This window comes from Phaenicophaeus curvirostris, chromosome 5 (genome assembly GCF_032191515.1).
Source record: "Phaenicophaeus curvirostris isolate KB17595 chromosome 5, BPBGC_Pcur_1.0, whole genome shotgun sequence".
Taxonomy (NCBI): domain Eukaryota; kingdom Metazoa; phylum Chordata; class Aves; order Cuculiformes; family Cuculidae; genus Phaenicophaeus; species Phaenicophaeus curvirostris.
Genome location: NC_091396.1, coordinates 61968491 through 61984727, shown reverse-complemented (window position 1 = coordinate 61984727; position 16237 = coordinate 61968491).

Below are 16237 nucleotides of genomic sequence, written 5' to 3'. Positions count from 1 at the left end.
CCAGACAAGCAGGCCAGTCCTAAGTAATGACTACTCGTTGCTTTAAACTTTAAAACCCATGTCAAAGTGCAGTAATAGTTATGAAATAATATTTTTTTCTTTGAAATTATGTGAAACCCATTAAGCTCATTTAGCTCTTCAGTCCTAGGCACTTTTCTGAACATCATTCTGGGAAAGCAGCTGTGATCTTCGGCACTTCAGGGACTGATGTATCAAGAAAGCTTCTCAACTTGGAAAGATAAACCTTCAGAAACCGGAGTAGAACATTAATTAAACACTTACCTCTTTGAATTGCAGAATCATAGAATCATAGCATGGTTTAGGTTGGAAAGGACCCTAAAGACCATTCAGTTCCAATGCGCATGACACAGGCAGAGACACCTTCCACTAAGATCAGGTTGCTCAAAGCTTCATCCAGCCTGGTCTTGAACATCTCCAGGGAAGAGGTATCCAGGACTTTTCTGGGCAATCTATTGCTTGACCCTGGCTACACTCTATTAAGGTAACATACACAGGTTTTGTGTGTGGAGCTTGGCCTTTTTGTACAGGACTTCTTCAGACTTCTGGAGTATATGAATGTGCTACATTTACTAGCCTTTTCTGAATAAACCTTTCCATTTATCTGAGCATTTGCATAGGAATAATAGTTGTACGGCAAGTGCCTCCAACATTAGTGTCCTATTCTGGAATAAAAATCACTTCACGTTACAAATAGAAACAGATATTCAAGATATTGCAGTTCTGGCTTAAAAAGGACAAATGAGCAAAGACATACTGTTTGCATGTGTTAACCTTCACTAATTTTATTAAAAATAGAGGTAACACTGATGGTCAAGCAGAAATCCAGGTATTTTCTTCCTTTCTGCAAAAGTCCTTGCATATAGACACATAGAATGAGCATAAAGCACCCCTTCACTCTCTCTGAAGGCTAGAATGGCAAGCATGACTTGCTTTCCTCATACCTAACTCCAGTGAAGAGCTCTGGATAGGAGGAAAAGCCTGAACTCTCTCGTTAAATGACTGGCATTTTATCTGAGTAAAATGTCGAAATTTGTTGCACACACTTAACCTGATCTGTCATTGAACCTTTGAAAGCAAAATGGCTAGTGCCAGTTATTTTTTCATACCAACTCCAAGGATCCTATTTGACATGAATCACACTACAGGCAAAGTGCAAATCTGGTCTGGCATCTGTTGGATGTTCAATTGTAAGCAGTCAAATGAAAGATTTTTTTAAAAAAAATCTAACTACCTGTCTTTAAAATCAGCCTGAACTCTTAGTCTAACAGAAGCAATTTTCACAGTCTGTCTTTCATAAATCAGCATTCACATTTGGCTACAGTTAGGCAGAAGACTTACATTCAGCTGGTCAGACCTTTTCTGTAACTAACCAGATCCTAAATTCATGTTTCTGTGCAATGGCCTCAGAGAGGCTGTTCACTCTCCATCCTTGGAGTTTTCAAGACCCAGTGGGATAAAGCCCTGGGCAACTTGATGGCGTATCACAGTTGACCCTGTATTGAGCAGGAGGTTGGACTAAAGACTTCCTGGGTCTCGTAGGTGTACAACTTGAGTTTAGGCATACATACAAAGTGGCTAAATCTCTATTAAATCTGAGCTAAGAGAAACCAGACTTATTCTCATAGGACATCTTTTGGAGTCAAATCTAGTTACCCAGATGAATAAAGGAGATTGTGTGTACAGAATCAGGCTTGCAGAAGAAGATTTCTCAGCAAGGTTTAGGAGTCCAGCTCATGCAGTATTAGCAGGTTGCACGTTCTCCATTTGCAACGTTGCTGGTGAACTGAGATCACAAAAGTAAAAATAAAGAGGAGCAAACAAAAATTTTTGTATTTCTCAGAACTATACAGTGTGTCCCTATCTATGGTCACTTCCTAGATACACTCATTTATCTCAGGAGTGCCTTTCTTTCAGGATTTATGGCTGTGGGAATCTACATAGCAGGGTAACAGTCTCAAAAGTCTTTGTTCTGATAACTGAGGAAGGGTGTCTGCAAGCATCATCTTAATCGATCTGCTTTTCATTTCAAGGGACAAGTACTAGCAAATGAGGGTTGTTCTTCCCACTCATTTTGCCATGGAAGGAACAAAGGGAATGCTGTAATGAGCTGCCTAAGTAGGAAAAAGAGCTGAAAAGGCTATTCTGAAATTCTTTAATGACCTATGCACTTAGATGTTTGGCTATATTTCTTCCTCTGTTTACAGTCAAAAATGAAAAATCATAACTTTTTTTCAGGAATCATTGGTGTATTTACATGGGTCAACAGCAGACATGCTTAATTTCCCAGTGCATTTAGATGCCCTATGTTCAAATTCAATTCAGCCATTGTTTTGCTAGTAGATTCATTTTAACATGTAATCTGTTTTTTATTAACCATCAAAGAAGTCATATTAAGTTACACCTAACCCCCACCCCAGGGAAATAGATCATGAACCACTTCCAAATTCTCAAGAAGAAGCAGAAAATGAAGCATGAAGGAGAGGAAAGGGGTGTATCAGGAGAAGATACGTGGATTGTTTTAACATTTCCTACCACCAGTATTAATTCAAATCAGGAAGTGTAGGAGTCTAATTTATTCCCCGAGAAGATGTATCCATGGATTCTTCTCTTCCATCGATAATGCTCCACAGTCAGGATAATATATTCTGTCTTAGCTTATACCTTTTACACTTGAAGTGAAGAAAATACATTCATTTCAGCAGAGTAGAGCTAACATTCTCTCTTTTGCCTGAGTTGGTGTACGATTGTAAGCGGCTTGTGCTTTTTGGCAAAAATGAAGACAAACGCTTCATACATATTGAAACATATGTGCAAACACCACCTGTGACTCAATTTCCTATAGTCACTTTCAGAAAGGAAGGTGAATAGTAGTGAGAAGAATTAAAAAAATCTTCTGCAAGAAAACGTCAAGAAACTGAACATATTTTATACAAATAAATCCTATTTTATCTGTCCTACAATTAGATCAAATAGTAAATTTTGCTTCATGTGCAGATTCCCATTTTTCTACATTAATATTTTTTTCATTATACTCAACAGGGACAAATAACTGAAAATGACACAAAGAAACTCTGCAAGAGAACTTGGGGCAGTGGTAAGAGAAACTTTATTCCTAATTACAGATCTCTGGTGGACAGAAGCCTAAAAACCTCAGAAAGCTTGTTTTAGGGAAGAGTGCATTGAAATTCATTTTACCATTGTTTCTATGTCCCCACATTAAAAGGAAGTAATATCTGAGGCTCCAGAACTCTTAATTTAGGTTTAATAAGGTGTAGCATGCTAGAGACTGTAAGAACAGCAGCTGTCCCTAACAAATGACAAAGTTGTGTGGTCTACAGGTAGAGTTGGACTGGGACTGAAGCCACCCTCATCAACTGCAAATGCAAAACACTTGGTAGACTTACCACCTTTACAGCTGTGTCTTTCATTCTCTTCCCATTCACTATTTGAGAGATAGCTCTTGCTTTTCATAGTCTGAGTCAAAACTACAGAGGCTGACACATTCCTGAGATTTCAATGTAACTCGATAACATCATCCTGTCTGGAAGAATAAATGCCAAAGCACCTGAGTATGGACTATGGACATTAAGGTTTATGTATGCAATTACACATGGAAGAGCTCTGTCATCCATGGAAAGGAGAAATTCCTGTGGACTAGAACACTGTCAACAGATGGGCTGGCAGCCTTTCCAGTAACAGCGCTGGAAACAAAACATTTCAAGTGAAGCAGAGTGAGAACAGAACTCGGTGAAAATCTCCCTGGAAATGTCCCATTATTGCCTCAGAAGAAGTACTGCCATCCTGTCTGGCTGAACACATCAAATATGGTTGGACTACTGTAGTGTAAGACGTGCTAAGGAATATCACAAAGCTTTTATAACTAAGGAAAGAGGGAGGGAGCTGTTCAAGCCCAGGCAACACTGGGTAGAATTTGAACTACCGCCTCACCTTGGAAACATCTCCCTTTACTTTCCCTTGGCAATGCGAATGACACCATGAAGATATCAATCACAGCAACTAGAGTATTTTTCCATCAGTAGAAATGACTCAGTCTTAATAGCAAGTTGTCTTAGTCCAGGGCTGATAATTCTGCTGCATCTCAAAAAAAATTGTGCAGATTTGTGCAGGTGAGGGTTTTTCAGAATCATAGAATCATAGAATCACCAGGTTGGAAGAGACCCACTGGATCATCGAGTCCAACCATTCCTAGCAATCACTAAACCATGCCCCTCAGCTCCTCATCCACCCGTGCCTAAAACACCTCCAGGGAAGGTGACTCAACCACCTCCCTGGGCAGCCTGTGCCAGTGCCCAATGACCCCTTCTGTGAAAATTTTTTTCCTAAAGTTCAGCCTAAACCTCACCTGGCAGAACTTGAGGCCATTCCCTCTTGTCCTGTCCCCTGTCACTTGGGAGAAGAGGCCAGCACCCTTCTCTCCACAACTTCCTTTTAGGTTTAGAACTGAGTATTTGACTTATAATAAAGATTCCATCTGATTAACTGGTTTACTTTCCAATGACAAATTGCCTATTTTCAACTGAGATGAATGAGCAAGTCCCTCCTTCCCTCTGCTTTCCAGTTTAGAGGTTGAAGCAGGAGGAGGGGGAAGAAATTTTAAGGAGATAAAGAGAGAGAGAAAATGCTTAGAGTGTGTTTGGGTCAGCCTTTCAGGAATTCATTTAGAAATGAAGACAATTATTTATTCTTTTAGATACTGAAAACAAAATAAAGAGTGGATCCCCAAACACACTAATCCGTTCTTCCCTCTCTGAAACTCTTCCCTGAGCTCTAACGGAATCTTCAGATTATTCTGAATAATATTATTATTATTCTGTTGAAAGTGCTTTAGTTTTGTTATTTTTGGCAAGCAGCAAATTCAGAAAACTTTCTGATCTTCCTCCATCACTTCCCAACTGTAAAATAAGGCACAACTGCTTTTGAGCTTCTGTCATACTAACGGACCACTTTGCAAACATCACCTGGGAATGGGCTCGGAGCACGCTATACCTAACAGACCTCAACCTATCTGTTGTCTGCATTGGCCCACTGCAAACCTTCAGCAGGTCACACAATACCTTTCCTGTTATTTAGTTGCTTTAAGAAGCCTTTGATTTGAGAAATACTCTCTTTCCACACAGTTTTAGGAAATTTCCTACCATTCCCTTTTAACAAATAGTTCTTTATTTGCGTTGATTTCTGCCAGGATTTGGAATACAGGTGCTGGGTCATAACTGAGACATAATTTTGAATGTTTATCCAGAAATGTAAAAATTAAAATAAAATTTTAAAAAAAAATTGGTATTACTCTGACTTTTCTTCTCCACTTACAAACACCAACAAAGCACTGTATTTCAAGCCAATTAATCTGAAGGAGAAACAACCCCACAGCGTGGCAGATAGATACTAAAACACACCACCTAGAGTACAAAGATTTCACAGCCCCTATCTCCAGTTTTGCAGTGAGGCTTTTTGGAGGTCAAGTTTTCTTCTGCTGCCCTTCAGTGACAGTGACTTACAACCTTGTGATCCATTGTCTTTCCTGGTAGGCAGCAAGGTCTGAATTAAGTTGCCACTTACTAGGTAGTGCCAGCTTTTCTCATCTTTGTTGTTCTGCACAATGCATTGTTGTATCAGCAGTTCGTCCTTGTTAGGCCGTCCTAGCATTTCTCATTTACCATTGAAGCTTAGCGTTGTCATCTGTCAGATATCATTCTTCCAGCGAAAGGTGAGCACGGCCTGCAGAATTCACACCATCTTCCACCAGACAGGAAAATCCTGAACAAGATATGTCTTTCACTTTTATTACATTTTCTTCTACTGCTATTTGTCTGATGCTGAAAAAAACCCAGAATTTCCATGTCATTCTCTCCTTCCCCAAATGTTACATTTTGCACCCAAAACCTACAGACCATTCAACTGGTCAACAGTGAATATCTACCCCTTTTATTTTAGGTGCCACCAGTTGGCCTAGCCTCCTTTCATTAGACTTACAACTTTTTTTTCATTTTGTGAAATGAGTCCTCTTTTATTAAGGCATCTTCCTGAACATAACTAAATTATACGGGTGATGAATGGATTGAGTGCTGCTCTGAAGAGAGAACTAGGGGATATTGATGAATGAAAAAATGGACAAGGGTCAGCAATGTGTGCATGCAGCCCAGAAAGCAAATGGTATCCTGCACTGCATCAAAAGCAACCTTGCTAGCAAGTTGACAGAGGTGATACTGCCCCTCTGCTCCAGTGCCATACTGAAGCCTGTTGCCGAGAGGAGCTGTGAATGCCCCAATGTTTGCAATGTTCAAGACCAAGTCTGATGGGGCTTTGAGCAACCTGATCTAGTGAATGGTATCCCTGCCCATGGCAGTGGGGTTGGTCTATATGATCTCTAAAGGTCCCTTCCAACTCCAAACTTTGTATCATTTTATGATTTCAGAACAGATGGGACAGGAAAGAAAAGGAGAGAAAATGTGATCATGACAGTGAGATATCGGGGATTTTTTCCGGGATACATATGGGTAAAGAACTCAAGATTATTCACTGTATTTTATGACAGAGTCCTTTTAAAGTATGAAATGCATCTCCTGAAGTATATATGGACTTAACTCCCACAGAAACAGGAAATATCTAGGTATTCTGGAATTCCAGGTATTTTCTGCATCTTTAAACATTTACAGCTTTTAACATTAATAATAATAATATTAATAAATTCCAGATGACAAGAAATACAAGTGGTCTACCTTGAAAGACCTTTGCTCCAACATTGAGAAATACTCCTCCAAAGAACAACACAAAAATTCCTCAAGAACAAAATTTCATCTTCATCCACATAAATTGTTACACAGCAGTGTATGGTAATGAATATCCTCCATGTGCATGGATTTAAAGAGAGTTCTCAGAACCCTGTAGCACAGAATAATTCCATGCACCATTAATGACTACAAAACATGAATCAGTGCCAAATTTTATTCTATTTTTCTGATCACAGACTAAAAGATCTAGCATATAAGCAAGGCCTGTTGGGAACTTGATCCTGAATAATAATTGTATCTCTATGTTCTAAACAAATAACATTGTTTTGGCATGGATTTATGGTTATTGAACAATATTATTGAAAAAGCCTGTAATAGCTTTGGCTCCAAACACTATTAAATCTTGAAAATCCACTTTATAAAGCAATACTATTCATTTTCTACTAATATAAAGGCAAGAGTTGACCAATTTGAAGGAATTTACTGAAATTATATGTGCAGTCTCTTCTTTTGAGGTACAAAAGAGATTAGCATTTCAATTGGAACAGGCTTCCAATGTTTTCAAATTCAGAGCCTAAGCAAGCCTCTCAGCTATTGTTATTTGTTTTATTTTCAATAACAATTCTTTAATTTTCTCTTGCTATTTTGAAAGAAAAACTATTTCAAAGCCACATTCGGTCCATCTCCAGATAGAAGATGTTGAGTTTATGTCTTCTTAGAACCAAAATCTAGTGCTTGTGCTAAAAGTGTATGTACAATAATCTGGGTATAGTATAAGGGGTACTACAGAACTAACTTGGGGAGTTTTTCTTGTGAGAGGGGAATTTGGGATAGATATGCTATGAACAGAGGTTCAACACCACTGAATTGTAAGTGATGTAGAAAAGTAAAACCAGATGATATTTAGGGCTAGTTGTCCTCATTTTAGGGCTAAGCAGGGTAGTTTGGAATGTCTGCTAAGCCTTCAGCTCTGACAGATTTCATATTTTCATTCTCTGTATGCATCATAGGAACATGTCAGAAACACTATATTTATTTATTCACTATCTCAGTTTTTACCAGTCTCCCAAACTCATTTGCCTCGGCTAACTTCCTAAGCTCTTTTCCAGTAGACCCTTTGGCCATATCAGAATTTGGGAAGGTGCCAAAGAAGGCTTTTGCCAAAGCTTTTCCTTAGTTGTCCTGCAATTAGTGTGAGTGACTATCGTTGCACTTGGGAAGACCCTAGGCAAGGTTGCTTTGGTCCCAGATGCCACCATGGAGAGAGCTGATTGAACATTATTCACTTTCTGTTCCATATTCAGATCACAAGTGTCAGAAAGCCTTTGCCCATGTAATTTACATGAGGGCAACAGCATCTCTCAGGTAAATATCTAGGCTGTTATATATTAGAGAGTACAATATTTTTTAGATAGTACTACTCATTTAAAGAAATGTCTTGTGCTGCTGGACCAACAGTGAACCAGTCTTGATGAAAGGGCTCAGGTATTGCTCTGAGAGTAATTTTCTCCAAACTGTTAAACCTTAACACACACTGTTTACATTTTGTCCAAAGCAGGCGATATCAGCAGCCCTTCCTGTATTGGCTGCCATTGCTTAGCACTACAAATGACTATCTATAATGAAAAAGAAAGGGCCTAACTGGAAAAAAAGACTAGCCAGCAACAGGGTTTCCACAAAAATGAAGTTCCTTAGAAAAATTTGCTTTCCACTGTATTTTTTAATTCATTCTAATGAACTTGAAACAAAACACTCCTTAAAATTAAACATGAAATCTCATTGCTGGGATCTCTCTTTTCCCTGCTCCTACGAGAAAAAGCAGCGAGATCAGAATCTTACATAAGTGCAAAGACCATCTACTTTGCTTTTTGCCTTTTTTTTAACTCCGTGGAGACTTCATGTTTCCCAAGTAGCCTGGAGTTTGTGATACCACTTCTACTCAAAAACCAGTAAGGGATAATAATGTTTTACAGCCTTTAAGTATGACACAGAATTGTAGAATAATTTACATTGGAAATTACATTTGAACATTTTTAACCCCAGTTCCTCCTGAAAGCATGATCAAAATGGCATCAATATTCTCAGGCTCTCCTCAGGTTTTGAAGCTTCCCCAAAAGAAAGGCTCCAGTTCTCTTCTGGGACTCTGGTGCCATAACTTCATTTGCAAAATTTTTTCATCTTTTATATGACCAGAATTTCTCTTGCTACAACATTTGTGGCCAGTGCCGCTTGTACTCTTGCCAGTTGCATCTGTTCTGTCTTCATTGTCTTATTAACAGGTTACTGAATGCAGCTATGAGGGCCACCCTTACCTTTTCTTTTGCAGTTTAAACAACAACAGCACCTCTCCTCATACACATGAGCTCCATCCCTCTTACTACTGTCTACTTCTGTATCTTGTAATTCATAGTTCAATGTTGTAGTTCTTCCTCAGCCAGCATCCTCATCACAGTGAGGAATTGCCATTATATTGGTACCGTGTCTGAAGTTTAATTCAGGCACACTTTGGACAACCATGGTACAGACAACATGGTCTGGGCAGTGATTCCTACCTGTTCTTGTGAGCCATACTGCTTGGAAACTTCTGTCTGAGTGTATTTCATCTAACACAATAACTACATTTCACCTCTTAGAGAAAATGAGTAAAAAGTGGTACACAGATCAGCTCTCACTACAAAAGGCCACCAGAGAGCTACCAAATGAAGATTATCATGTAGAAGCAGTACAGCACAGAGGATACTGATGCTGTCCTGTGATGAGACATTTGGCACAGTTTATTAGTCTTAAAAGAATATTTCCTCACAGATTTAACAGTAGTACTTGAATGCTGTGCTGGTTTTGGCCATAGTAGATTTAATTCTCACTATAGCTCTTAGTATGGAGTTATGTTTTGGATTTGTGCTGGCTGGGGATGCACAAGACATTGGGAAGGGACACAGCCAGGACAGTTGACTCCAATTGACCAGTAGGATACTACCTACAATATAACATCATGTTCAGCAACAGAACTAGGGACAACATTGATGCAGGGACAACTGCTCAGGGACTGGCTAGGTGTGAATTTTCTGGTGATGAACAATGTTTTATTTCCATCACTGGATTTTTTTTTATTTTATGTCACTCCCTTTGTTATTTTCCTTTTCATTACCTGTTTTTTTTTTTAATTAACCTTATTAGCAGTAGCATCATTGTTATTGTTATCATCATCATTATTACAATAATTATTAAAACTGTGTCCAGTTCTGGAATCCCTAACATAAGAAGGATATGGAAACATGGGCCATGAAGATGGCCAGAGGACTGGAGCACCTCTGCTGTGAGGACAAGCTGAGAGTTGGGCTTATTCAGCCTGGAAAAGAGAAGGCTCCAGGGAGAACTTATAGTGACTTTCCAGGACCTGAAGGAAGGGAGCATACAAGAAAGCTGGGGAGGATCCTCCACAAAGGCACATAGTACCAGGACAAGGGGGAATGGCTTTTAATGGGAAGGGGGAAGATTTAGATTAGACATTAGGAAGAAATTGTTCATGATGGGGGTGGTGAGGCACTGGCACAGGTTGCCAGGGAAGCTGTGGATGCCCTGCCCCTGGAAGAGGTTGGATGGGGCCTTGGGAAACCTGGTCTAGTGGGAGGTGTCCCTGCCTATGGCAGGGCTTTGGAACTAGACGATTTTTAAGGTCCCTTCCAATTTAAATCGTTCTATGATTCCGTGATTGTTTTCTTTATTATTTTCATTGTTATTTTACTTCAGTTATTAAACTTCTTATATCTTAATACAGGAGTTTTCTCATGACTACCCTCTTGATTCTTTTTCCCCACCCTACTGTGGGGAGAGTGAATGAGCAGCTGTGTGATGTTTACTTGCCAGCTGGGGTTACACCACAATAGGTGCCCTCCTGTTCTGCACATTGAAAAAATGTTGCAGGAAGAACAGCCTTTCTCCCAGAGTATGCACTAACATACAAGGGTTTTGTTGCTGAGATATAAAAGGACAGTCAGACATCACTAGTGTCACCGGGGAACTGGAGAAACTAATTAGAGCAGTGACAGACATTTGTGTTATGAGCACCATACAATGATAAATTAGAGTAACAAATCAATAATTTTTATTTTACATTTAAATTTGGAGAGAGGATAGGTGACTAGGAATTGTTCATTTGCTTTATTCTCAATCCAACATTCAACAATGATTATTTGCTGGACTGAATTCTGATGTATTCTGGGCTTAAAGTTTATGATGCCATCATAGGTCCTTCTGAGATGGTGGGTCATCTAGGCAGTCAACCTCTTCATCACCATGATCCATGTAAAGGAAAAAATAAGGCTAGTTGTCACAGGTGAATCCCCTCTGAGGGGAACAGAGAGTCTGGTATACTGACTGGACCCAACCTGCAGGGACATCTGCTGCCTCCCTAGTGCCAGGATAAGACAAATAAACCAGAAAACTCCCTAGACTTCAGTCACCACTGAATTCGCAGAGTTTTAGTTACTTTGAGGAGAATACAATGAACAGACAATATTTCAAAGGAATTACAGTTTCAAACAGTAAATGGGAGAAAAAGTGGCTGAGAAAGTGACATAAAACTGTTTAAGACGAACAGAAAACTGTCAGAAGTATCAAAAGCCTTTGACTCCCAAACAGCACTCATGCCTCTTACCTATGCCTCCTGTGTGTGTGTTCACATGAGAAAAAGACAGGATCAAAAATGCTCCCACTACAATGCAATCTCAGCCTCCCCAGAATTACTTGTTCCCAACCTTGTGGCACTGTTTGCATGCTACTGAGATAAGGAATTATTTTGTATTCCTGTCCAAGTTCATTTACACCCACAGCACGTTGTAGGAATTTGACTGCTAAAGACAGTAAAAGTGCATATCTTTACTATCTATTACTAAGCATATGTATCAGGGAAGGGACAAAACACAGTTGAATATATACAATTGCAGTAAAATTGATTCATTTTGTGACAGGAGTAGAGCAGAGCTGCAGTGCAGTGGTAGGTCTACTTCTATGGACACCCACCCTGTGGCCAGTCATGAAAACTGGATAATGGGAAAAAACACATAGTAGAAAAAAAACTCATATGGAAAAAAAAACCCTCATAGTGGGAAAAGATCATGGCATGAAAAAAATCCAGCAACCCCATAGTGGAAAAAAAACCACTTACTGAAAGTCAAAAGGATAATTACTTCATGTGATAGATGGGGAATATTAATGTTCACTACTGTTTTCCCATGGGAATGCAAATTATGAAATTAGAATTCTAACTTTTTATTTAAAATATAAAGTTTATTTTATCTTTATTATTAGATCAATGCATCCTCTGAGCTAGGGGAATATAAGAAGTTACAGTAAGAGTTTTTTCTGTAGAGCAGGATGATGCTGGACTCGATTGGTCCCATTTGACATGAGATACTTAAGGTTAGATATCCAACTACCATAATTATGCAAACTAATAATCACTGCGTTCAGAGAATTAAATCAAAAAGATAGAAAGACTCAAATATTACACACTAAAAAAAAGAGGGTTTGCAAAGATTTATAGTGGCAAAGCATCAGGATTTTCTGTTCAGTACCAAGAAGTAATCATTAGCATATTTCATGATGAAGTTTAGCACCATTTCAATAGAATGTCTCTAAAACCTGACCAATGCTACAGGTGTGAAGATAAACTTCCTCAAAAATTAGGAAGAATGTCCCCCTCCTCCCCTACCTCCCCCACCCCCCAAAAAAGAGGACTATGGGTTTTTTGTCTGTAAGTATAATGAAGGGGTGGGACCACCTGCTTCCATAGATTGAGTTTAGCTAGAACTTCCTTTGAGATTTCTGTAAGGAACATGTCAATTACCTATAATCTTCCAAAGCATCATTGTCTGCAGCCCATTATTCAGTGCCAGTTTTCCTCATAACTTCTCCTTCTCCCTTTCTTTCCTAAAGCTGCTTCTGTTTTCATGGGCACTCACTGAGTTTAGATGATATTGTTCAACAAAATATTGGTTTATCAGGTAAGTGTGATGTTGGATACAAAAACTACTGGATTGTTACAACATTTTCATGACTCTCTTACAGCCGGATAAATTATGATCAATACCTTGTAAATACTATTACTACTTATAGCTCATCTTTATAGGTCTTTATCTGGGTGATGAAATGCCTACATTTTAACAACAAATAGGTCATCAAAGCAGCACATTTTTACTTTGGAAAAGAAAGAATATGACGCATAAAAGCAGGAAAAGAATGAAGCGAAATAAATAATGCGAACTTATTAAAACATCAAAGCAATCTTTACAGATTTTTTTTTCCCATCAAACAAGTTGTTTATAGACTATCTTTATAGGAATGAAATCCTGAGTAATTTAAGAAATTTGAGATCCAATAGGTATGTGAGACATTATGTGTCATCTATTATAAAACCACTATAATTGAAGAATACTTATTTGCTTTTCTATCTAGTTCCAATGAAGAACTGGTAAAGACATATTAATTGTGATTTTTTCTTATGTTCTTATGGCAAGGATAAATATCATTACATAAATATTTGTGAGGCTTTTTAAAATATATATATTGAAAAAAAGTTGTATACCACTGTCTGAATATCTCAAGCATTAAAAAATATTAGGCAAGAAGAGATCTAATCCTCTCGAAGAAACACCTGTGTCTTTATTATAGATCATTTTAATGGTGTTAATGCATACAAAGAATTAACAGCAAATTTCATCTGAATTTCATAAAGTACGAATTTAATATTGGAACATCAATATAGTGTGCAATAATTTGAGACAAGTCTATATTGAAAATATGTAAGTTAAATAATTTATGTGTTGGTAAAGGCATTACAAGTATGTATGCTGCTATATGGAAGTTGTAGCTAGATAGTATCATCCACTTCTAAATAACACAATCTCATTTTAAACCTTGTTAATTGTAGAACTGTGTTTGAGAAAGTTGTTTACAGCAATGATAAGACAATTTTATACAGTATCTTTGTCCAGTGCCTAATAGAAATTAAGTTCAGATTAATAGGTTATTTCTTAAAGACTCCCAAGACAGATCACTCTTAAAGATGTCATATGACTTAAAACTCGTTTAAGTCTTTCTTACTTCTCTGCATTTCTGTAAATCCTCCCATTTAGAGAGATTAGAAATTACTAAGTTAAAATGTGAAAACAGATCATTAGAATACTGTCAATATCCTATCCTCTTCAGGAAGAAAAATATCAGTGAAGTATCTTATAGTCCTGTTTTTTAATTTGAAGACAAAATCAAGCTTTAAAGTTCCTTGCTATTTCATATTTACCCACTTCCTCCTTCTCATGACATTATAAAACCACTTAATAAAAATAGGAAAAGTTTAAATTCTGCCTAACAAATCACTTCATTAAGGCCATGTAATCAGCTTGCCTTGAGAGCTTCCAGTAAAAGCAGCATGTTCTCAGTAATTAGTAACATATAAATGTGAGAAGAGATTAAAAGATAAAAAAACACTAAAATCCTGATATGGCATTGTAATCTACTTTTCTTCTTCCAGTTAAGTTAATAAATGCCATAAGAGTACAGTTTTAATGCTTCAAAATGCTTTTCATTTTCTATCAATAAAGAAATGAGGCATCTAAATCCCATTAAGACAAATAGAATCCACAAAAAAGTTCCTTTTTAAATTTTCAGTAAAATTGTGCAGTCATTTACAGAAGGGCAATCTCTTCCATTAAAAGTTATTCACTATTCAAACTTTCTCTTTTCCTTTCTAAATTAGATTTTTAAAACATTTATACTTAGTATCAATCCCCATTGTGATATATCTAATTACTTGAATCTATTTATTTTTGTAAACAGATTCAAATACTGATGCAGTTGTTAGGGCACCTTTTTGTATCAGGTACATAGTTCTTAATATGCTTTTAATGGCTGTAAATTCTATACTGCAACTCAGTTACAGACTGCCTATAATCCCTTCATAAATCCATTTCTTTATCCTTATCAATATTATCCTGTGCTTTTTCTTAACAGCTCCAATAAGTTTGTGATGTCAACAAAGACACGATCTGAACCCTAATGTAAATGTCCTCTTGATAAATTACCTAAAATCAATCTTTTGAGTTGAAAGACTAATAAAGTATTCCCATATGCATATGTGTTTGTATATTATATACATACACATAGCTGTGTAAAGTATACACAGAAGAATCAAAGGCAACATAAAACCACAGTTCCACTCTAATCAACACTCGCAACACCACATCTGCCTTTCTGTGTCCAGTTTTGAAATCACACAGACATTGACTGACTGGAATGAGTACAGGCAAAGGCTACAAAGATGGTTGCAGGGCTGTGTAGCATATAACAGGATGAGACAGCTGAGGGATTTTTTTGTATGGACACAATGGAGGGAATGAATTGGCATATTCTATATCTCAGACAACTCAGAAAAGCTTTCTACAAAAGTTCAGTATTTGCTTTGTTTCAACTGCAGACGCTTTTGAGGTAGTTATTTTTCTCTGTTGTTAAAGTGCTATACCACCACCACAACAGGTGCTTATCCTAAGTAGACAGTCCCTCATATTGATGGTTTCATGTGCCTTCGTCACAAGATCATTATACAGAAACCACTAACAAATTCAAAAATTTAATTTTTTCATTTAATCTTGCAAAATGCCACTGCATTCACAATATGGCTGTTAAATTTCTTTTCTGAATGTCTTACCTGAGTCTCTGAGGGTTGAATTCATGGTGGGGAAAAAAAAGTAAATGGTGTCTAGACATCCAGAAAATATTGAGAAAAGCAAAAGCTATTTTTATCTTCTAAAAAAGAACCCAGAGAACTGTAGGCCAGACAGCTTCCAGTCAGTACTTGTCCTATTCACACTTTTCGTAAATGACCTGGATGATGGAGTAGTGTACCTTCAGGAAGTTCTGATACTGATGACACAAAACTCGGAGGAGTGGCTTATATCGAATAAAGATTGTAATGCCATCCAGAGAAACCTCAACAGGCTGGAGGAATGGGCCAACAAGAATCTAAGAAAGCTCAACAAAGGCAAGTGCAAAGTCCTGCACCTGGGGAGGAACAATCCTAGGCACAAATAAATGCAGACATACACTCAGCTGGAAAGCAGCTTTGCAGAAAATGACTTGGGTATTCTGGTAGACACTAGACTGAACATGGGCCAACAAGGAGCCCTTGCCATAAAGAAAGCTAACAGTATCCTGGGCTGCATTAGCCAAACTATTGCCAACAGGTTCAGCACTGGTGAGGCAATACCTGGATACTGTGTCCAGTTCTGGGTTCCTCAGTACCTAAGAGAGGCATAGACATATTAGAGTCCAGAAAAGGGCCACAAGGATGATGAAGGGACTGGATCATCTCTCCTATGAGGAAAATCTGTGAGAATTGGCACTGTTTAGGCAACAGATGAGAAGACTAAAGAGAAAAGATGAGACCTTAAGAATGTCTATAAACACCTGAG